This window comes from Pan paniscus, chromosome 8, assembly GCF_029289425.2.
Source record: "Pan paniscus chromosome 8, NHGRI_mPanPan1-v2.0_pri, whole genome shotgun sequence".
NCBI lineage: Eukaryota > Metazoa > Chordata > Mammalia > Primates > Hominidae > Pan > Pan paniscus.
Genome location: NC_073257.2, coordinates 90,389,133 through 90,406,060, shown reverse-complemented (window position 1 = coordinate 90,406,060; position 16,928 = coordinate 90,389,133). Strand labels below are relative to the sequence as shown.

Genomic DNA, 16,928 nt, shown 5'->3' with positions numbered 1-16,928 from the left:
GTCTCATCCCCAGTCCCAGATGCCTTCCATGGGCCTCCAACTAGGAACATGGCCAGGCTAGGCTTTGAGGTCAGCCCACTGCCTTGCCTCCAGGGAGGAGAGCTCCTCTGGTGCCTTCTGCAGTGTCGTATTTTGAGGGAAGGCCTTTATCCAACCACTGATTTGACTTCTTAACTCTGTCTTCTAGAGAGTTTTCTAGACCCTTCCTCCAACACAGAAAATGGGAACCCAGTTTACAGGTTCTAAGGCTGTACTCAGTGATAGCCTAGAATCAGCAAGTATCAGGTCTAACGGACCAGCCCTCTGCTGTCTTTGAGAGGAAGGGATTTGACCCCAACAGCACAGTTAGCAAATGGCAGGCTGGGCCTAGGCCCCCCAGCTCCAAGCCTACTGTCCTTCCAGCCATGCCTGTGCAGAGCTCCTCCCCCCCTCATTTAAAATGCTGCTGGGCGTGTACTTAACTAGCTGTGGTGGGCTACACTGGAACTTCTTCTTGACCCCATCCTATGGCTGAGATAAAACGTGGCCATTGTCTGCAGATTCCAGAGACCATGTGGACTGTGGGACTGTTCATTTGCCAGTTAATGTGAGGAAGCTTTCGTCACGCAGCCCAGGACACAGACTGTGGATGCTCCCTGAGCATAATCAGACCAGGGCTGTCATTTCACAAGAAACGGGGTCACAATTATGTTAATAGGAGGCACACGGATTTCTCACCTATCTGAAGGGGAGCTTGAGAAGGAATTAATTCTCACAGTGGTGAGGCAGATTTGATAGCTGATGGTTCAGGAGAAATCAGCCCCAGCCTAGAGTGTGAGCCTCTGTACTCCCTGCTCCCCAGCACTCTCCAGCCTCACCCCTCAGAGTGGAATCAAGCCTCCCTCTGCAGAGCCAGCAGAAAATGGGCCGAGGAAAGCCACTGACAGTCAGCAGATGACAACAGAATTTGCAAGATGCAGGAGTAGGAGAGAAACCTCATTACTCTGCAGGGTGGAGTAACTCAGGAGACCCTCCAAAGATGCAGGGAGCCTCCATGCGGCCACAGGACCCAGACACAGCCCTGTCACCCCTCTGCAGGTCAAGGGGGCAAGAGGCCCAAGCAAGGCACAAGGCCCGATTCTGCCCTTTCCCTTCCCCTCCTTCCTCCAGACCCTTCAATATAGAATCGATTAAAAGGTCATCACAGTTGCAAGTTGTGCTTGATTTGGGGAGGAAGGCAAAAGTTGGCTTTGAGAAATGGGGACTTTTCACCTTCATGGCTCCCTAGTGGGCACTACAGCCTCCTGCCTAGGAACTACTGAGTAGTGGCAAGTAGCTTCCTACAGACAGCTGCAAGGAATACCCCACCCACCCACAGCCCAAACAATCCCCAACAAGGGGTTCTTAGGGACAGGCCACATGAAACAGGACAGAAACCTGCCAGTCACAAGAGTTACAGCACTAGTTTGTTGCAGGATTCGCAGACCTAGGTGAAATCTCTGTCCCATGCAGAGCCCAAGACAATGTTAGAGGAAAGAAACCTTGTGAAGCCTACATACACCATGGCCACCCCCCGAGTGGGCGCGTGCTCTGCCCCAACCCTGCTAGGCTGTGAGGGCAGCTGAGGATGGGGCAGGGAAGGAGATCCATCTCCCATGGTAATTGTCAAGTCATCAACCTGTTTCAAGAGGCCTGATCTCCAGTGCCCACTGCCAAGCTCACCTAGGCCCATCTACTCCAAAGAACTCATTAAAACAATGACCCCTCGACAAGGAGTCCTGCCTGAAGATTGCCCATCTCAATTTCATTCAAGCCAGAAACCCCAGACTCAAGATTTCCCCCTTGCTCCCCACCCCACCCCCTTTCATCTTGCCCACTCACTTACTGACTCAGATTATTTGCTACTGGGGACCTACCATCTGCTAGGCACTGTTCTAAGTGCTGGGGATACAACTGTGAGCCACGGCCCCTGCCCTCCTGAAGTTTACATTCCCATGAGGGGTCCAGGCATGCAACCCAGCATGGTCACGCAGCTGGAAAGTGCTCTGATGGGAGAAAGGCAGAGTGAGCATTGCAAAGCATGGGAGAGAGTTGGAGGGCTGGAGAGAAAGGAAGAGAGTGCTCCAGGTGGTGGGGATGCCTCTGCCAAATCCTGCGGGTCAGAAGAGCTGAAAGTTCAGCACACCCAGTGGTCAGCATTTGAGGTGAGGAGTTGCAGGGAGACAGGTAGCGGTCAGATCATAGCCAGCCTCCTAAACCACTTTAAGGAGTTTGGAATTCTCCCAAGAGCAACGCAGTCTTCAAAGGCACTAACATAATCAGATGCATAATGGAGAAGGATTTTTCTGGCTACAGAGAATAGGGGAGATCAGAGAGAGCTGCATAGTGGAGGCCAGTTCCAAAACTGTTGTCACGGGTGAAGGCAGAGGTGAGGAGAGGGTGGTGAAAATGGAAAGGCAGCCTTAAGAAGAAGCTAGAACTTGTAACATGCAGTAATGAGTAGCCACAGGAATGGGAGTGGAACCAAAGATACTTCCAGTAACTATTGAGCACTTACGGTGTGCCAGCCACTGCCATAAGCTCTTAGTGGCATCATCTCGTTTAATCCTACAACAGCTTTGTGAAGCAGATATGGCTATTATGCCCACCTTACATATGTGGAAACTTAGGCTCATAGAGGTTTTCCTCTCTGACTTACTTTAGGACAAAGAGCTAGCAACTGGCAGGACCGAGATGATTCAAGGTTCCATGAGAACCAGGTGGGCGTGCATGTCATTGCCCTGAAAGGAAGAAAGGACCCAATGGGCTTGTCTGAGGACTGGAGGACATTAAGGCAGCAATGAACAGGGGAATATGTGAGTCTGAAGCTGAAGGGTGAAAGAGGTAGCTTTGGGAGACTCTGTGTCTAGAGAAAGGAAGCTGCTAAGGAGGAGGAGGTGCTCCATATTACACATGTAGAGTAAGAAGAGAAGAGACCAAGGTCAGAGCTCTGGGAAGCACCAGCATGTTGGAGGTGGGCAGAGCAGGATGGGGAAAGAGAGGTTCAGCTCTATACCTGCAGTTCATTCTCTACCTGTAGGAGAGACACCCCAGGCAAGACAGAAAGATGACCCCATCAAATCCCCTCATAATCCTTCCAGGGACAGAGCCTCTGGCAAACACTCTAATGATGTTGGCCAGCAGAAGCTCTCTTATCTATGGAATGCTTTTAGCGAGACGTGCCCTATCTGCCTAAAACTGCTCATGGTAAACAAACCTGGAACCTATGGATTTATGTCAGATGGCTCCCTGGAAAATGTTGTGCAAGCTATGAAACTAGCAGAGAAAAAAGTGAAGATGTTTCAGGACCCAAATAGCTACCCTTTCAAGAAGGATGGCTCGCGTGTAGCACGTAGAGACCCCTAGTGATAAGTCTGGGCCAGGGCACAGCCTAATGTGGCAAAAAAGTCCTGGGAGCTGTATTGTGGTTCAGACTTCACACTTTACCTGGGCCTCACAATTATTTGTATCCTTGCAGTTATTAGTAAGGCTTAGTACTGGTTGAGATCTCTGATTCTTATGAATCCAACTGGACAAGCTGACCCTTTTTATTTTAGCTCAATAACAGAAACTTGGTAAACTGTGCTACAATCATTTGAATTTTCTGCCTAGCCCTGATGTTGAGCCAGGCTAGTGGAGTAGCTATTTGATTATCCTGGAGGATAAATACCTAGAGACAGAAGAGGAGCCAGGCTAAGATGTGGATTTTGTCCAAACAGAAGCAATAGGACACTACTAAAGGCCTGAATGGAGAAGAGTGACAAGGTCAGACTGAAACTGTTCCTAAGTCACCATGTGAAAAATAGTGGGAGAAGGCACACTTAGAGGCAGATAACCCAGGGAGAGGGCCATCCAGTAGAAAATCTGGGGGGCCCTGGACAGGGCAGGAACAGTGGAAGTGAAGAGCAACTGGGAACTTAAGACCTACATAGGGGTTAGAATGTACAGGACTTGAAGATTGGTTGGGTCTTTGGCGGGGGCAGTGGAAAAGGAGGAGTCGACGTTTCTCCCTTGCATAACTGGTTGGGCAATGGTGCCAGTCACAGGGAAGAGGAACATGGGACAGCAAGCATGGAGATGATGAGAAGTTCTGCTTTGAATGTTTCCACTGCCTGGCACAACCTCATGAAGGTATCTTGTAGGTAGCTGGATATGTGGTTCTGAAGCTCAGGAGCAATGGCTGGGCTGGAGATAGAAAGTGGACTTGTCTTGGTTCATTCATGCTGCAACAATAAAGTACTTGGGACTGGGTAATTTATAAGGACAGAGATGTATTCTTCACATCTCTGGAGGCTGGGAAGTCCAATATCATAGCGTCAGATCTGGTGTCTGGTAAAAGCTGATCAACTCTGCTTCCAAGAGGGTGGCTTGCTGCTTCATCCTCACATAGCAGAAGGACAAAAGGCAAAAGGGGCCCATATGCTTCCCTCAAGTCCTTTTAAAAGGACACTAATCCCATTCATGAGGGTGGAGCCCTCATGACTTACCACCTTCTAAAGGCCCCACCTCTTAACCCTATCACATTGGGTCTTAGGTTTCAACACACAAATTTTAGGGGAACACATACATTCAAACCTTAACATTCTACCCCTGACCCCTCAAAATTCATGTTCTTCTCACATGCAAAATACATCCATTCCATCCCAATAGCCCCAAAATTCTTAACTCGTTCCAGCATCAACTCAAAAGTCTAAAGTCCTAAGTCTCATCTAAATATCACCTAAATCAGATATGGGTGAGACTCAAAGGTGTGATTCATCCTGAGGCAAACTGCCCTCTACCTGTGAGCCTGTGAAACTGAACAAGTTATGTGCTTCCAAAATACAATGGTGGGACAGGCATAGGATAGATGTTCCCATTCCAAAAGGGAGCAACTGGAAAAAAGAAAGGAGTAACAGATCCCAAGTAAGTCCAAAACCCAGCAAGGCAAACAGTGTTACATCTTGAAGCTTGAGAAGAATATTTTTTGACTCCATGTCCTGCCTTCTGGACACAATGAGTCAGGGGTTGGGCCTCTGAGGTTCGCTACCAAGGTTGACAGCCTGTGCCCTCTGAAGTGGCAGCCCAAGCTGTACCAGGGCCCTCTTGAGCCACACCTGAGCCCCAGCTGGGGTGGCTAAAGAGCACTGCACCAGAAGTATGAAGCAAAAATTGGAGGTGGCTCTGGGCAGCAAGCCCAAGGTCCCACAGGCACACTGAGCCCCTCCCTTGAAACAGTTCTACCACCCTCAAGGCCCTGGCACTCTGGGCCTGTGATGGATGTGGCAGCCCTGAAGATCTCCAAAATACCTTTAGGGCTGTTCTTCCAGTGTCCTGATGGAAAGCATCTGGCTTCTTTCTGTCCCTACTAATCTTATCAAACAGTCGCTTAGCCACATTGTAGATGCTCTCTCCTGAACATATTTTTTCAGGTGTTACAGGCTGAGAATTCTCCAACTCTTTGAGTTCTGCTTCCCTTTTGATTATAAATTCTATATTTAATTTGCTTCTCTCTTCCCACATTTTACTCTAAGCAGTCAAGAGAAGTCATGATGCACCTGTATGAGGTGTTGGGGCTAAGATCTGACCTGCATTCTAGCAACCACCCTGGATGATTTTTAGACACCTCAGAAATCACTGAGGTAAGGAACAGGCAGAGGGAGAATATTCCCAGACTGAAAGGGAAGAGGAGGGATAATAAAATCAGAATAATTCAGTGTCATGAAAACCAAGGAAAGATGTTTGCAGGAAGGAACTGTTGAAGGTGTCAAACATTTCTGCAGGTTTAAGTAAAGTAAGGACTGAAGTATCCCTGGGTGTGGGAACGTGGAGGGCAATGGTGACATGGTCAGATCCATTTGGGAAGAGTATAGGCAGAAACCCTGTTGAAATAGATGCAGGACTGTGTGGGAGGAGTGTAGCTCATTCTCTCAGTAAGTTCGACTGTGAGTTGGGAAGACAGTGATAAGGCAGAAGCTAGTGGGTAAGATGCAAAGGGAAGGGAAGAAAGAACTCCATTGTAAATGTGGACAAGATGCAGACATACCTAAATCCTGATGGGAATGGCTTTGAAGATAGAGCAATGAGTCGGACCCTTTAGACCCTTAAGGAGCATGTGATTCCATTAGCCTTGGTCAGTCAGAAGCCAGTGAAACCAGGACAAGGTGGCAGACAATGTTTTTACATTCAGACTTTTTGTAGCAAAAGGTTGGTGTCCCCATCTAACATCTTCTATTTTCTCTGCAAAGCAGCAAGAGAAGTTAACTGCAAAGTCAACGAGGTGAAGGTGATAGCAGAGATTTAGAGGGCAAAACAAGCAACAGAAGTGAGGCCATGCGAATGATGTCCCCAATTCCAACAGTGAGTATAGTTTGGCTCAGGATGTATCATAGATTAGAGATGATTTTGTCCAAGTCAACAGAGCCTAGCCAGAATGATGTTCTGCTTTCTACAATTACCATACTTGTACTCTTCTAAGTCGCATAAAGTCACAGACCCTGTAGTAAATAGAACTTCCTTTCTCCACTTGTCTCCTCAGAGGGGCCAAATGAATGAAACCCACTCTTGATCCAGAAGTCTTGGGAGAAGGATCAGAGGAGGATTCATCCCCAACCTTGGTGCACAGGATTTTGGGGTGCTGCTTCTGTGCTCAGCCTTAGTCATTTAGAAATCCTTAGAGAGCCAACTCACAGCCTTTCCAGTAGCAAAAAGCCAAGTAACTGGAATAGTGGTCATTCCGGCCAAATCCTGGCCCCCAGAAGGTCATGACAATTACATCCACCCTAAGTCACCCCGTCCTGGAAGCAAAGCCCCAGTGGTACAAGATCCAACTACAGAGCCAGAAGCAGAAGATTCAGATGAAGAACAACTGCCAGCAGTTCTGTTCTCTTTTTGTTCACAACTTCCAAATAAAGAGGCCCTTTTTCCTTCTCTAATGTCGTTGTTGAGGGTTTAATTTCATGAAAGCCTACAGGGGGTCTCAGGAGAATTAAAGCAGGCTCCATGTAAATTACTCAAGTGAACATGAAAGTCAATCAGCAACACCAAGCGAAAAGGCTCAAAGGAGGCAGAAAATGGGGTCCACAGGCAGCCAGGGGAGGTGCGGTAGCCATGCACAGGCCCTGAGTCTCAGTCTGGCTGTGCACCAGGCCTCCTTGAGGAGCTGTTCAGTAGAAGGGCCTGGTCCCACTTGACCTCATCAATCAGAATCTCAGGGGGTAGAGCCCTTAGATTACACTGATACACTCCTGATCTTGAGAACCTGGGGTCAGGGCCTGACCAAGCCCTGCAAACCAGAAATGCAGTGTCATTGATGGCCAGACTTCACAGTCTCCAAGATGCTGACTCATAGCTCACAAGGACGATGAACAAAGCCCAAATGCCAGCTTACTCATTGTAAACGGTTGCACTGCCTGACCAGCACATTCTTTCCCCGTTGGCTAGCAAACACAGGAAGTCAACGCTTTCGGACATTGCTGGAGGAGCCAGTGGCATCAGGCTCTAGTGTGTTCTTGTTCACAACTGACAGAAGCCCATAATGCAGTCCAGATATTCCACAGGAAAGCATGCCTCTGGGCTGCCTCATTTTCTGTGCTCCTATTGGCTGCCAAGGCTCCCTTCTGATGGACATGGCCTTCATGTACATTCAGGAGGTGATGTCTAAGCTTTCTGGGCCACTGCCTCTTGCAGGTGACTTTGTGTCTTTCTTCTGCTCCTTTTGAATATAATGGCTCAAAGGGCCATTACATTCCCCTGACATCCAAATCCTTGGAGACATTTCACATTTCAAGTGTAGTGCTCCATCCCCGTTTCACAGGTAAGGAACAGAGGCCAACCTGGGTAGGTGTCAGTTCCAGAGCCAAATGGCTTCCTCCTAAGAAAGGCTGAGGTCTGAGCTAGGCAGGTGGTGGTGGAGATGGAAAAGCAGTAAGAGGCTGGATTACATCAAAGAGGCAGAGGACGACGGCTTCTAACTTGGAAACTGGGTCGGTGGGGTGATACTGACAAGACCAGGATGGCAGGAGAGTGTGCAGGCAGTTGTTGAGTGGTGAGGAAGGCTGTGCTGCCCCTCAATCAGCTGGACAAACAGCACATTCACTGAGGACCATGCTGAGAGCTGCTAGCGGGGTGTGGAAGGGGACAAATGATGTGTGTCTGTTCTGACAAAGCTTTCAGAGCACAACGGGCCTATGACTAACCCTGTCAGTTTATGACTGTTGTGTACCTGTTCCTGGTGAGAACTCATCTGGGCTGTGCTGATAGGACAAGAAAGAGCTCACAGCTGACTATGGCAGTCTCCCTGTGGCTCAGGCATCCCTGTGGAGAGACTCACCTTCCCAGCACCAAGTCAACTATCAGTCAAGACTCTGAGTTGCAGCTTAAGCTGGCTTAATCCAGAAAGAGAATGTAAGATTTCATATAGTAGACAAGTCTGCATGTAGGTCTTCTGGCTTCAGGTCCGGCTGGATCCAGAGGCTCAAACCCCATCCTCTGGACCTGTTTTCTCTCTCTCACTCTTTGATCCTCTCTCTGGTGCACATCTTGGCTTTGTTTTTCCCCTGTACTACACTCACTCTCAGCACACTCTCCCCACTTGGACTCCAAAAACTCCAGTTTGACAGCAAGTCCAGAAAGAGAGTTCTTTCCTCTGTACAACCCCATATAAGACCCAGCATGGACTTTGCCCATAGACCCAACCCTGAACCAATTACTGTGGCCAAGGGGAATCCGATGCACTGATTTGCCAGGCCTGGGTCCATGTCCATCCTGGAGTTAATCCACCCAATCCACCTGGACTCAAAGTGGGGATGGAGTAAATTCCTGAGAAAAAAGGTGTTCTGCTGCCAGAAAAGGGAGGTGAATGTTGGGCAGGCAATGGATGCCTACTATTGTAACAAGCAAAGAGCCCTGTTTAGGTCCAAGGGGAGAGCAATGATGGTCAGAAACCTTCTGGGCCCAGGACCACCCCCTAGGAACCCACCTCCCTCTTTACAGTGCAGCTGCTCTGCTAGCATCTACAGGCTTCAACCCTCAGTAGAAAAGACCCCAAAGGTTTTATGAGTGGGGTGTTTGTTAAGGAAGAAAACACGGAAAATTGAAAGAGATGGGAGAGGGCTTCTCCCAGCAGTCTTAGTCCCATTAAAAATTACAGCAAGAAGGAGCTGGGTTTGCCAGAATAAGGTCAGTATCAGAAAGAGGCACAGGTGGGGGTCATTCAGGGCAAAGGAGAAAGGAAGTTTCTGATAAAGCAGGTCTGTAGGGGAGGAAGAAGAACGATGACAAGGGGAAAGGGGTGCCATGGAGGAAAGCCATGAAATAGGGCTGGGTTATGGGTGCAGCCTTTTCGGAATAATGAAAACAGAAAACTTTCTGAGACCTTACTGCCTCACAGCAGGGAACTGCATGGCTCAGATTTCATACCCGGACTTTCCATCAATTCCCCTCTGGCTTGTGAATAGCATACCACAGGATAGAGAATGAGATGAGAGCTAGGAAAAGCTAGGTTAGTGCTGGGACAGCTCCATTTCCCATCTAGGGCCAGCATGGGCCCCTCCAGGAAGCCTGCCCTACACACACACTGTTCCCCAACCCTGGAGAGCCTTCCTCTCCTCTCAGTTCCTAAGCCCTCCCCAGTTTCTCTACTACATCCACATTTCACAGAAGATGGTCTTACCTGCTCCACTGGGTCTTAGAAGACCAGTTCACAACACTGTGTAGTTCAGAACTAACTAGGAGTAACTGTTAAAAATACAGATCCTTGGGCCCATCCTTGGAAATTCCGATTTGACAAGGCTGCGGTGGGCCCCAGGCATCTGTATTCTCAACAGGCTCCTTGGGATCTGCTGAAGTAGAGCCACATCGGAGAACCACTGTCTTACCCGGATTGCTAAAGCTGGAAAGGAACTTCTCTAAGAAATGAAAGCTGTCAACTAGAACCTGGGCCAGCACACTGTGTCCTGCAGGCCCAACCCAGCCTGCTACTTGTTTTTTATCAATAAAGCTTTATTGGAACACAGCCACACCCATTCATTTACATGTCTTCTACCACTACTTCCACGGTATCATGGCAGAAGTCATGTGGGCCAGAAAGACAAAAATATTTACTCTCCGACACTTTCCAGAGAAAGTTTGCCGCCTCCTGAATTAGAAGGTAATCTCTGAGGCCCAGAAATGTATCTCTCTCAGTCAGAGATTTGGAACCCGAAGAACCTGCTTTTTCTTCTTTTTGTCCATGGTCTCACTGCCTCCCCATGGTTTGGGATGTGTTCAGGGCATTTGTTGTTTCTTCTACTCAGAATCCATCGTTCTTCTGAAAACAGCCTCTTAACCTTGGGGGAACTCCTGGCCCTCATTGGATAAGATCTCAATATAACTGTCAATCAAAACACCCCGCCCTCTCCTTGGGCATGGGACCCAAGCTGAGCCAATTCTACGTTCACTTACTGGAATTTAAATCTTGAGCTGAGAAAAGAGCCATTGACAGCCATTAGGTCTCCTTCCTTTCACCACGGAGCCGGAAGGGAGCCTGCTCCCAGGTCCCTGCAGCTGCCCTGGTTATCTGTCCCTCAGACAGCCAATTTCTCAGCCTTTTCTGTGATTCTATGGGTAGCCCCATCTCCTCCTAAAATATTCCTTTTTATAGCAAATTAGACAGAATTTAAACCAGGTGTTTACACCCCAGAAAATCCCAACAGATGCCAAATGCAGGGATTGGATTAGGCCATGAGGCATGCATCTGCCCATTTCACAGATGGACACCTGGCCTCCAGGCAGGAAAAGCAATAGTCGGGACAAGAATCCAGACCTCTGTCCTGTTCCCACAATTCCTCCTATCCCAATGTCACCCTTGATCATTCAAAGTCAATAGCATCAGACAGCATCAATCCCAAAATACAGGCATCATTTTAGAAATTAATAAATACGTAAGGAGGAGCCCTCCTCACAGAGAGCAGTCATGACAACTCTATAGAGAGAACGATTCCCAACGAGAGCTGTGTGTGTATGTCATGTAATATCAAGAATTAAAAAGCATCAAAAGATCAAGTGGGAGGAACATTAAATATGAATGGGATGAAAGACACATTTCTGTGCACGGAATAATGACTTTAATGAGTTTCCTCACCCAAGTCACGGCATCATAAAGTACAAAAGCCGGGAAAGGGATTGAGGAGGGGAGCGGGGAGTGCAGGGGAGGCTTTGTGTGTGAAAGCAAGATGAGCAGGTAGGTAGGGGAGGAAAAGACAAGAGCTGAAAGAACTGTCAGGGTGAGTTCCGGGCCCTGATGCAAGTCGCCAGATTCCCAGGAGGTGCCTATGGGCACAGAGCAGCAGGACCTCCAGCCCCGGGGCAGCTGACAGTCCCCGGAGCCCCACAGAGTCCCACTGTGACCCAACCCTCGCCCCAGCCCACCTGGACAGAGGTAGTAGGGTGCCAACCAGTTGGCAAAGCACCTCTGCTGACCTTGGCCACCCAGGGTAACCAGATGGGAGCCATGTTTGGAGACGGTGGTTTCCCTAGCAGGCCAGGAGCAACTACACATATGCTATGATCAGAATGCCTGTGTCCCCCCAAAATTCATGTCAGAATCCTAACCCCCAAGGTGATGGTATGGGGAAGTGGGGCCTTTGGGAGGGGATTAGGTCATGGGGGTGCAGCCCTCATGAATGGGATTGGTGACCCTATTTAAAGAGGCCCCAGAGAGAACCCTGACCCCTTGCTGTGAGGCCACAGTGAGAAGGGGACGTCTATGAATAAGGAAGTGGGTCCTCACCGAACACTGAACCTGCGGGAGCCTTGATCTTGGACTTCCAGGCTCCAGAACTATGAGAAATAAATTTCTGTTGTTCATAAACTACCCAGGCTATGATATTTTGCTGTAGCAGCCTGTACAGACCGAGATAACACAGAAGGACATGATGTAAGTTTTAAAGGCAGACAAACCCTGGCCGCCAATCCTGGGGCTGTCACCTCCCGGCTGTGAGGCTCAGAGCAGGTAATTTAACATTCCTTCAACTTGAGCTTCCTCGCCTGTGAGGTGGGATGCTGTATTTTCCTCACAGTGCTGTTGGAGGATTAAGTGAGAGGACACACAGAAGCCTGGCCATGAAGAAGATGTCCAGTAACCATCAGTCCTCTTGCCCTCACCCTCCCGCAGGCCATGCACACAGTGGCCATCCAGGAAATAGTTGTTTCCAATGTTATTCAGAGTCCACTATCTTGTGCCACGTTCACAGTAGCTCAGGAGACCAGGAAAGCTCGATTGCCTGTTCACACCGGAGACAGAAAGCCGCAATGGCAGGCTGGCGGTGAGGAAAGATGTCTACCTTTGTCCAGCCTCCCACTGACTCAGATGAACCTGAAGTCAGTGCACGGTAGGCCTGTGCAGAGCCAGCCCAGAGCCCAGGGTGCAACGACTTGGAACAGGTGCATTTCCATGACAACCTTCTGCTTCCACAATGATTGTCATCTTCCTCTGCATAAGGAAACCCCCCAAAATGCCCAAGCAACATCCATTGACTTCTCAGCCTCCAGCACTCCGAAGCGAGGGCCTCAGCACTGCAGGCAGGCATGGCTGAGTTCCGTGGAGCTGATCGGGCAGTCCACGAGAGGCAGAGACGAAAGTTCCTGCCTCGTCTGCATCATCAGACTGACATGCCAGGAAAATGGTAACAGTAAGAATGACAGAAAGGCTTAAATGGCCCTAACTGTGAACCAAGAACTCTGCATATAATAACTTACTTAATCCTTACAATAACTATGCTAGACAGATTTTATTATGCCCATTTTATAGAAAAAGAAACTGAGACACAGAAAGGTTAAGTAACTTATCCAAGGTCATATGGCAAGTGCCAGAGATGGATTCCAACCGGGATCACCTGGTTCTAAGGTCATGCTTCTAACTCTGAAGAACTTCATGGAAATAAGCCTATCAGAAGAGGAAGCTGGTCAGAAGAAGGCTGGGATGTAGCGGGTGGTAAGTACCACTTAGAAAGAAAGCAGAGCGTGAAGCCCAAGGAGCCTTTGTTTGCCATCACAGATGCCACTCAGGAGATGCAGCGCAGGGATTGGAGCTTCAGCAGATGACACAGTCCTAGAGCCTTTGCCACACCTCAGGTTGTTTTTATTGTTCCCTATTTCTCTGCAATGACCAACAGCAAAGCAGTTAACAAGGAAGTCCTGTGGCTTACCAAGGAAGGAAGTCATGGGGCCACCATAACCCATCTTGCAGCCCAGCTTGGTGGGGTGTTGGGGAGGGATGCCACAGATGTCCATACCCCACCTAGGAGCCAGGGCAGGTTCAGCTGGGGCACTAGGTAGACTTCGGAACTGTGGCAGGATATCCACGTCAGATCTAGATTCAAGCTGTAATAATAATTTATTTGTATCATTGTAATTATTTGTTTAACCTCTCCCAATTGGCTCTATGTGAGAAAGTGAGTGAAGCTATGTCTGTCTTGTTCAGTTCACATCCCCAGCTGCTGGCTTAGAGCCTGGTGTATAGTAGGTACTCAATAAATATTTATTACATCAACGAGCAAAGAGAATAAGTATAAGCCAGGGTTTCTCAACCACAGCACTATTGGCACCTGGGGCTGGATAATTCTGTTTTTAGAGGCCTGGACTGTGCACTGTAAGTTGTTTCAGCGGAGTCCCTGGCCTCTGCACGTTAGATGCCAGCAGGACTCCCTCCTCGAAATAAGAACCAAAAATGTCCCCTGGGGGGCAAAATTGCCCCCAGCTGGGAATGACTAATATAAACCAATATTCTTGGCTAGTGCCACTAATTGAAAGAGAGAAGCCAAATTTAATCTGCATATGCAGTGGGCAAGAGGGAATCTGAGCCCTAAAAACCAGGAGGGGCTGAGAGGAAGAAGGTGTGAAAGTCAGGGCCACCCACTGAGCTCTCAGATGACTACCAAGTGCACCCTCCAGTTTGTCTCTTGGGTTGTAAGGCATGAGGGCGATTGTGCTGACTTTAACATACAGAATAGGGTATGTGGGAATGAAGGGGGTGATGGCAGCGTCCAGGAGAGAGAGGTGGACCCAAGACCAGACACCAAGGCAGGACAAAAACAGCCCAGGCATGGGCCTGAGAACAGATTGGGCAGCAGAAATCCCCACGCAGTTCCCGAACAAGGAATCTTTTGACAGGTGGCCTTGCAACACCGACCCTCTCTTGTCTCCACTTTGAAGCCTGCCCTGTGCCATGTGGCCTCACACCCAGGAGGCCCTCAGATCAAGGTGGTCTTGGCAGATCCGCTAGGAGGGATTAGACCGTGACATTACAGCTACATGACGGCCTCGTTCTTATTACACACACACTCGCCCTGTCTAAGCTTGCGAACTCTGATTTGTTTATTTCTGAAAAACTGTCTCCACCAAGACACCAAGCTGGGCTGCGAGAGATAGCACTGACTCAGCCATTTCCCCATCCTCAGCATAAAAGGATCTAAAAAGAATAATTTAAGCTTCTCTGGAGTGAGATCATTTAATGAATCTTCTCGATGCTAAGAGGTTTTATATGCCTTTTTAAAAACCCTTCCCCAAGCACGGAGCTATGATATTACCTTGGAGAGCAGAGAGATGAAGTGATACACGTATGCACAGCACACAGGAGGAAGGAGGTGGTTTCCTTGGCAACAACATCCATGTTCTGGCTTCCCTCGGCTAAATTGGAATATATTGAAATATCTGCTTTGGGTGCCTCTTTTGCGAAGGGAAATGAGTGGTTTTCTATTCAGGCACTTTCAGAACCGCGAGCCAGCAGCTGGGGAGCGATGTTCTGTGAGTTCGATGCATCTGAATGGGGCAAGGCTGTTAGCAAGCTGGCAGAAGTCCCCAGCATTCCTTTGCAAAACCAAACCATCGTTTCCTCAGCCAAGGGAAAATGAAAGCAGCAAACACATGAGGTTCGACTGGCCGGACAGATAGGCTAGGACTCTGTCTCACGCAGTCTTTCTATGGCTACTGCTCTGTAGCTTTCCAAACATACCCAGCTCGATAGATCAGACTCCAAAAGTCTACTCACGATGCGCTTAAAATGGAGAGTGGCTGTAAGAAAAATATAGACCTATCGAAAAAAGGTCCTCAAATCTGATCTGCTCAAAATCCTTGACAATAGGGAGGCAGCTATGCCCCTAAAACACAGTGCCTGGCACCGAGGAGTATGTTAACATCATGTTTGTGGAATTGGACTTGGACTCAGGCAGACCTCGGTTTTGGCCCTGGCTTCACTATTAACATTCCACACGACATTGCACATGTTCCATAAACCCTCTGGCCTCAGTTTCCTCCTCTCTAAAGCAGAGACAAGCATCCCTTCCTATAGAATTGTGAAGATTAAATGGGGTGACCTGTAAAATGCCTAGCATGAAGGCGGCATTCCATTATGGTTACTTTTCCCCACCAAGAAACAAGAAGCATTCTGTTTCTTTCAGATAGGTGAAATTTACAGAAAAGAACAGTGTCTTAGGGAGAGCAGGAACAACCTCACCCAAGGAGCCAAACTCCTTTCCATTTTTATTTTCAGGGTGCTTTTGGAGAGCTGAGACAGCCTAGGTTGGGAAGTGTCTGGATCAGGATGTCAGAAGGGCCAACTCAGTCATAACCACAGAACCAGCCACAAGCCTCAGGGGAAATGGGACAAGGAGACAGCGAGGGTCTGAGGTCTTGGCAGGCCAGTGGCAGGTAGCACCGCAGAGACCAATGGGAGCATCAGCCATCAGCTGGGGCCAAGGAGGGGATGCTGAAAGGGCAGGGAGGTTAGGTCTGCTGGGGAGGAAGACCAGCCCCACACATCAGGGACACAGTCTTTATAACCGGCTCTCTATTTAAAGACCCTCACATAAGATTGTACACTATGTTTTGTTGCAATAGCTCATACCTGTCACTCCTAAGAAGGTCTTTCATAAGACTCAGTTAAAATAGTTGCTTCAATGTAAACACATCAGGACCAAGGATTTCCCATTAGAAGCACAGACTTTAATTCCTAGACTGTCATTCTTTCTAAAAAGTCTTATGAACACAAAAAGGCATTTCAGTTATATGTCTAATATTTATTTGTGTGCCTTTGGGGAAAAAAAAATATTTTCTAAGCCTTGTACTTGTGCTGTACACAATAACCGCCCTTTCCTAAAGTCACAGGACAGCAGTAAGAGTAAAATTAAAAGGCGGGCAGCATAGTGAGTGGGAACACACCATCTGTGTCTTTATATCATATGATTTTATGTATTCTGACCATCTGTGAAAGAGAGGTTTGCTACTTGGCTGAAGAATGTACAAGCTCAGGCCCTTTCCCCCTGGGAAGGTAAAAAAAAAAAAAAAAAAAAGAAAGAATAAAAATCACAATAATAATTCAAAAGATCCTCTAGAAAAATAAACTTCTACTGCTCACTAATAAATTTCTGAAAAAAGAACATCACTAAAGGGATATTTGTTCTGCAAATTTTAAAATGCATTCTAAATCTGCAATAATTAAAACAGTGTGGTACTAGCAAAAAAAAAAAATTAGCAGACGGAACAATGAGGCAGATTCAATACATAATATATTTAAACTTTAATATACTTTTAAGATAGAATTTCATGTCATTATGGGAAAATATGGACTATTCAGTGAATTATGGCTTGAGGATAACTGACCAACCTACTAGGGAGCAAATTTAAACTCTATCCCTACCTCACACCACATGATTTTTTTTTTTTGAGACAGTCTCGCTCTGTCGTCCAAGCTGGAGTGCAGTGGCGCGATCTCGGCTCACTGCACACTCCAGGTTCACACCATTCTCCTGCCTCAGCCTCTCAAGTAGCTGGGACTACAGGTGCCCACCACCATGCCCAGCTAATTTTTTTTTGTATTTTTACATGTTAGCCAGGATTATCTTGATCTTCTGACCTTGTGATCCACCCGCCTTGGCCTCCCAAAGTGCTGGTAT

At 48.0% G+C, this 16,928-nt stretch overlaps 1 long non-coding RNA gene across 1 annotated transcript in view; it reads right to left on the bottom strand.

Annotated features, from left to right (window-relative positions):
* LOC103785172 (uncharacterized) overlaps positions 1–16,928 on the bottom strand; it is a 150,373-nt gene that overhangs the window by 66,029 nt on the left and 67,416 nt on the right. The window contains exons 4-5 of the long non-coding RNA XR_610861.4: positions 14,565–14,796; positions 13,185–13,359 (exon numbers count right to left, since the gene is read on the bottom strand). This is a non-coding gene — a long non-coding RNA (uncharacterized LOC103785172). The remainder of the gene's footprint in view (positions 1–13,184; positions 13,360–14,564; positions 14,797–16,928) is intronic.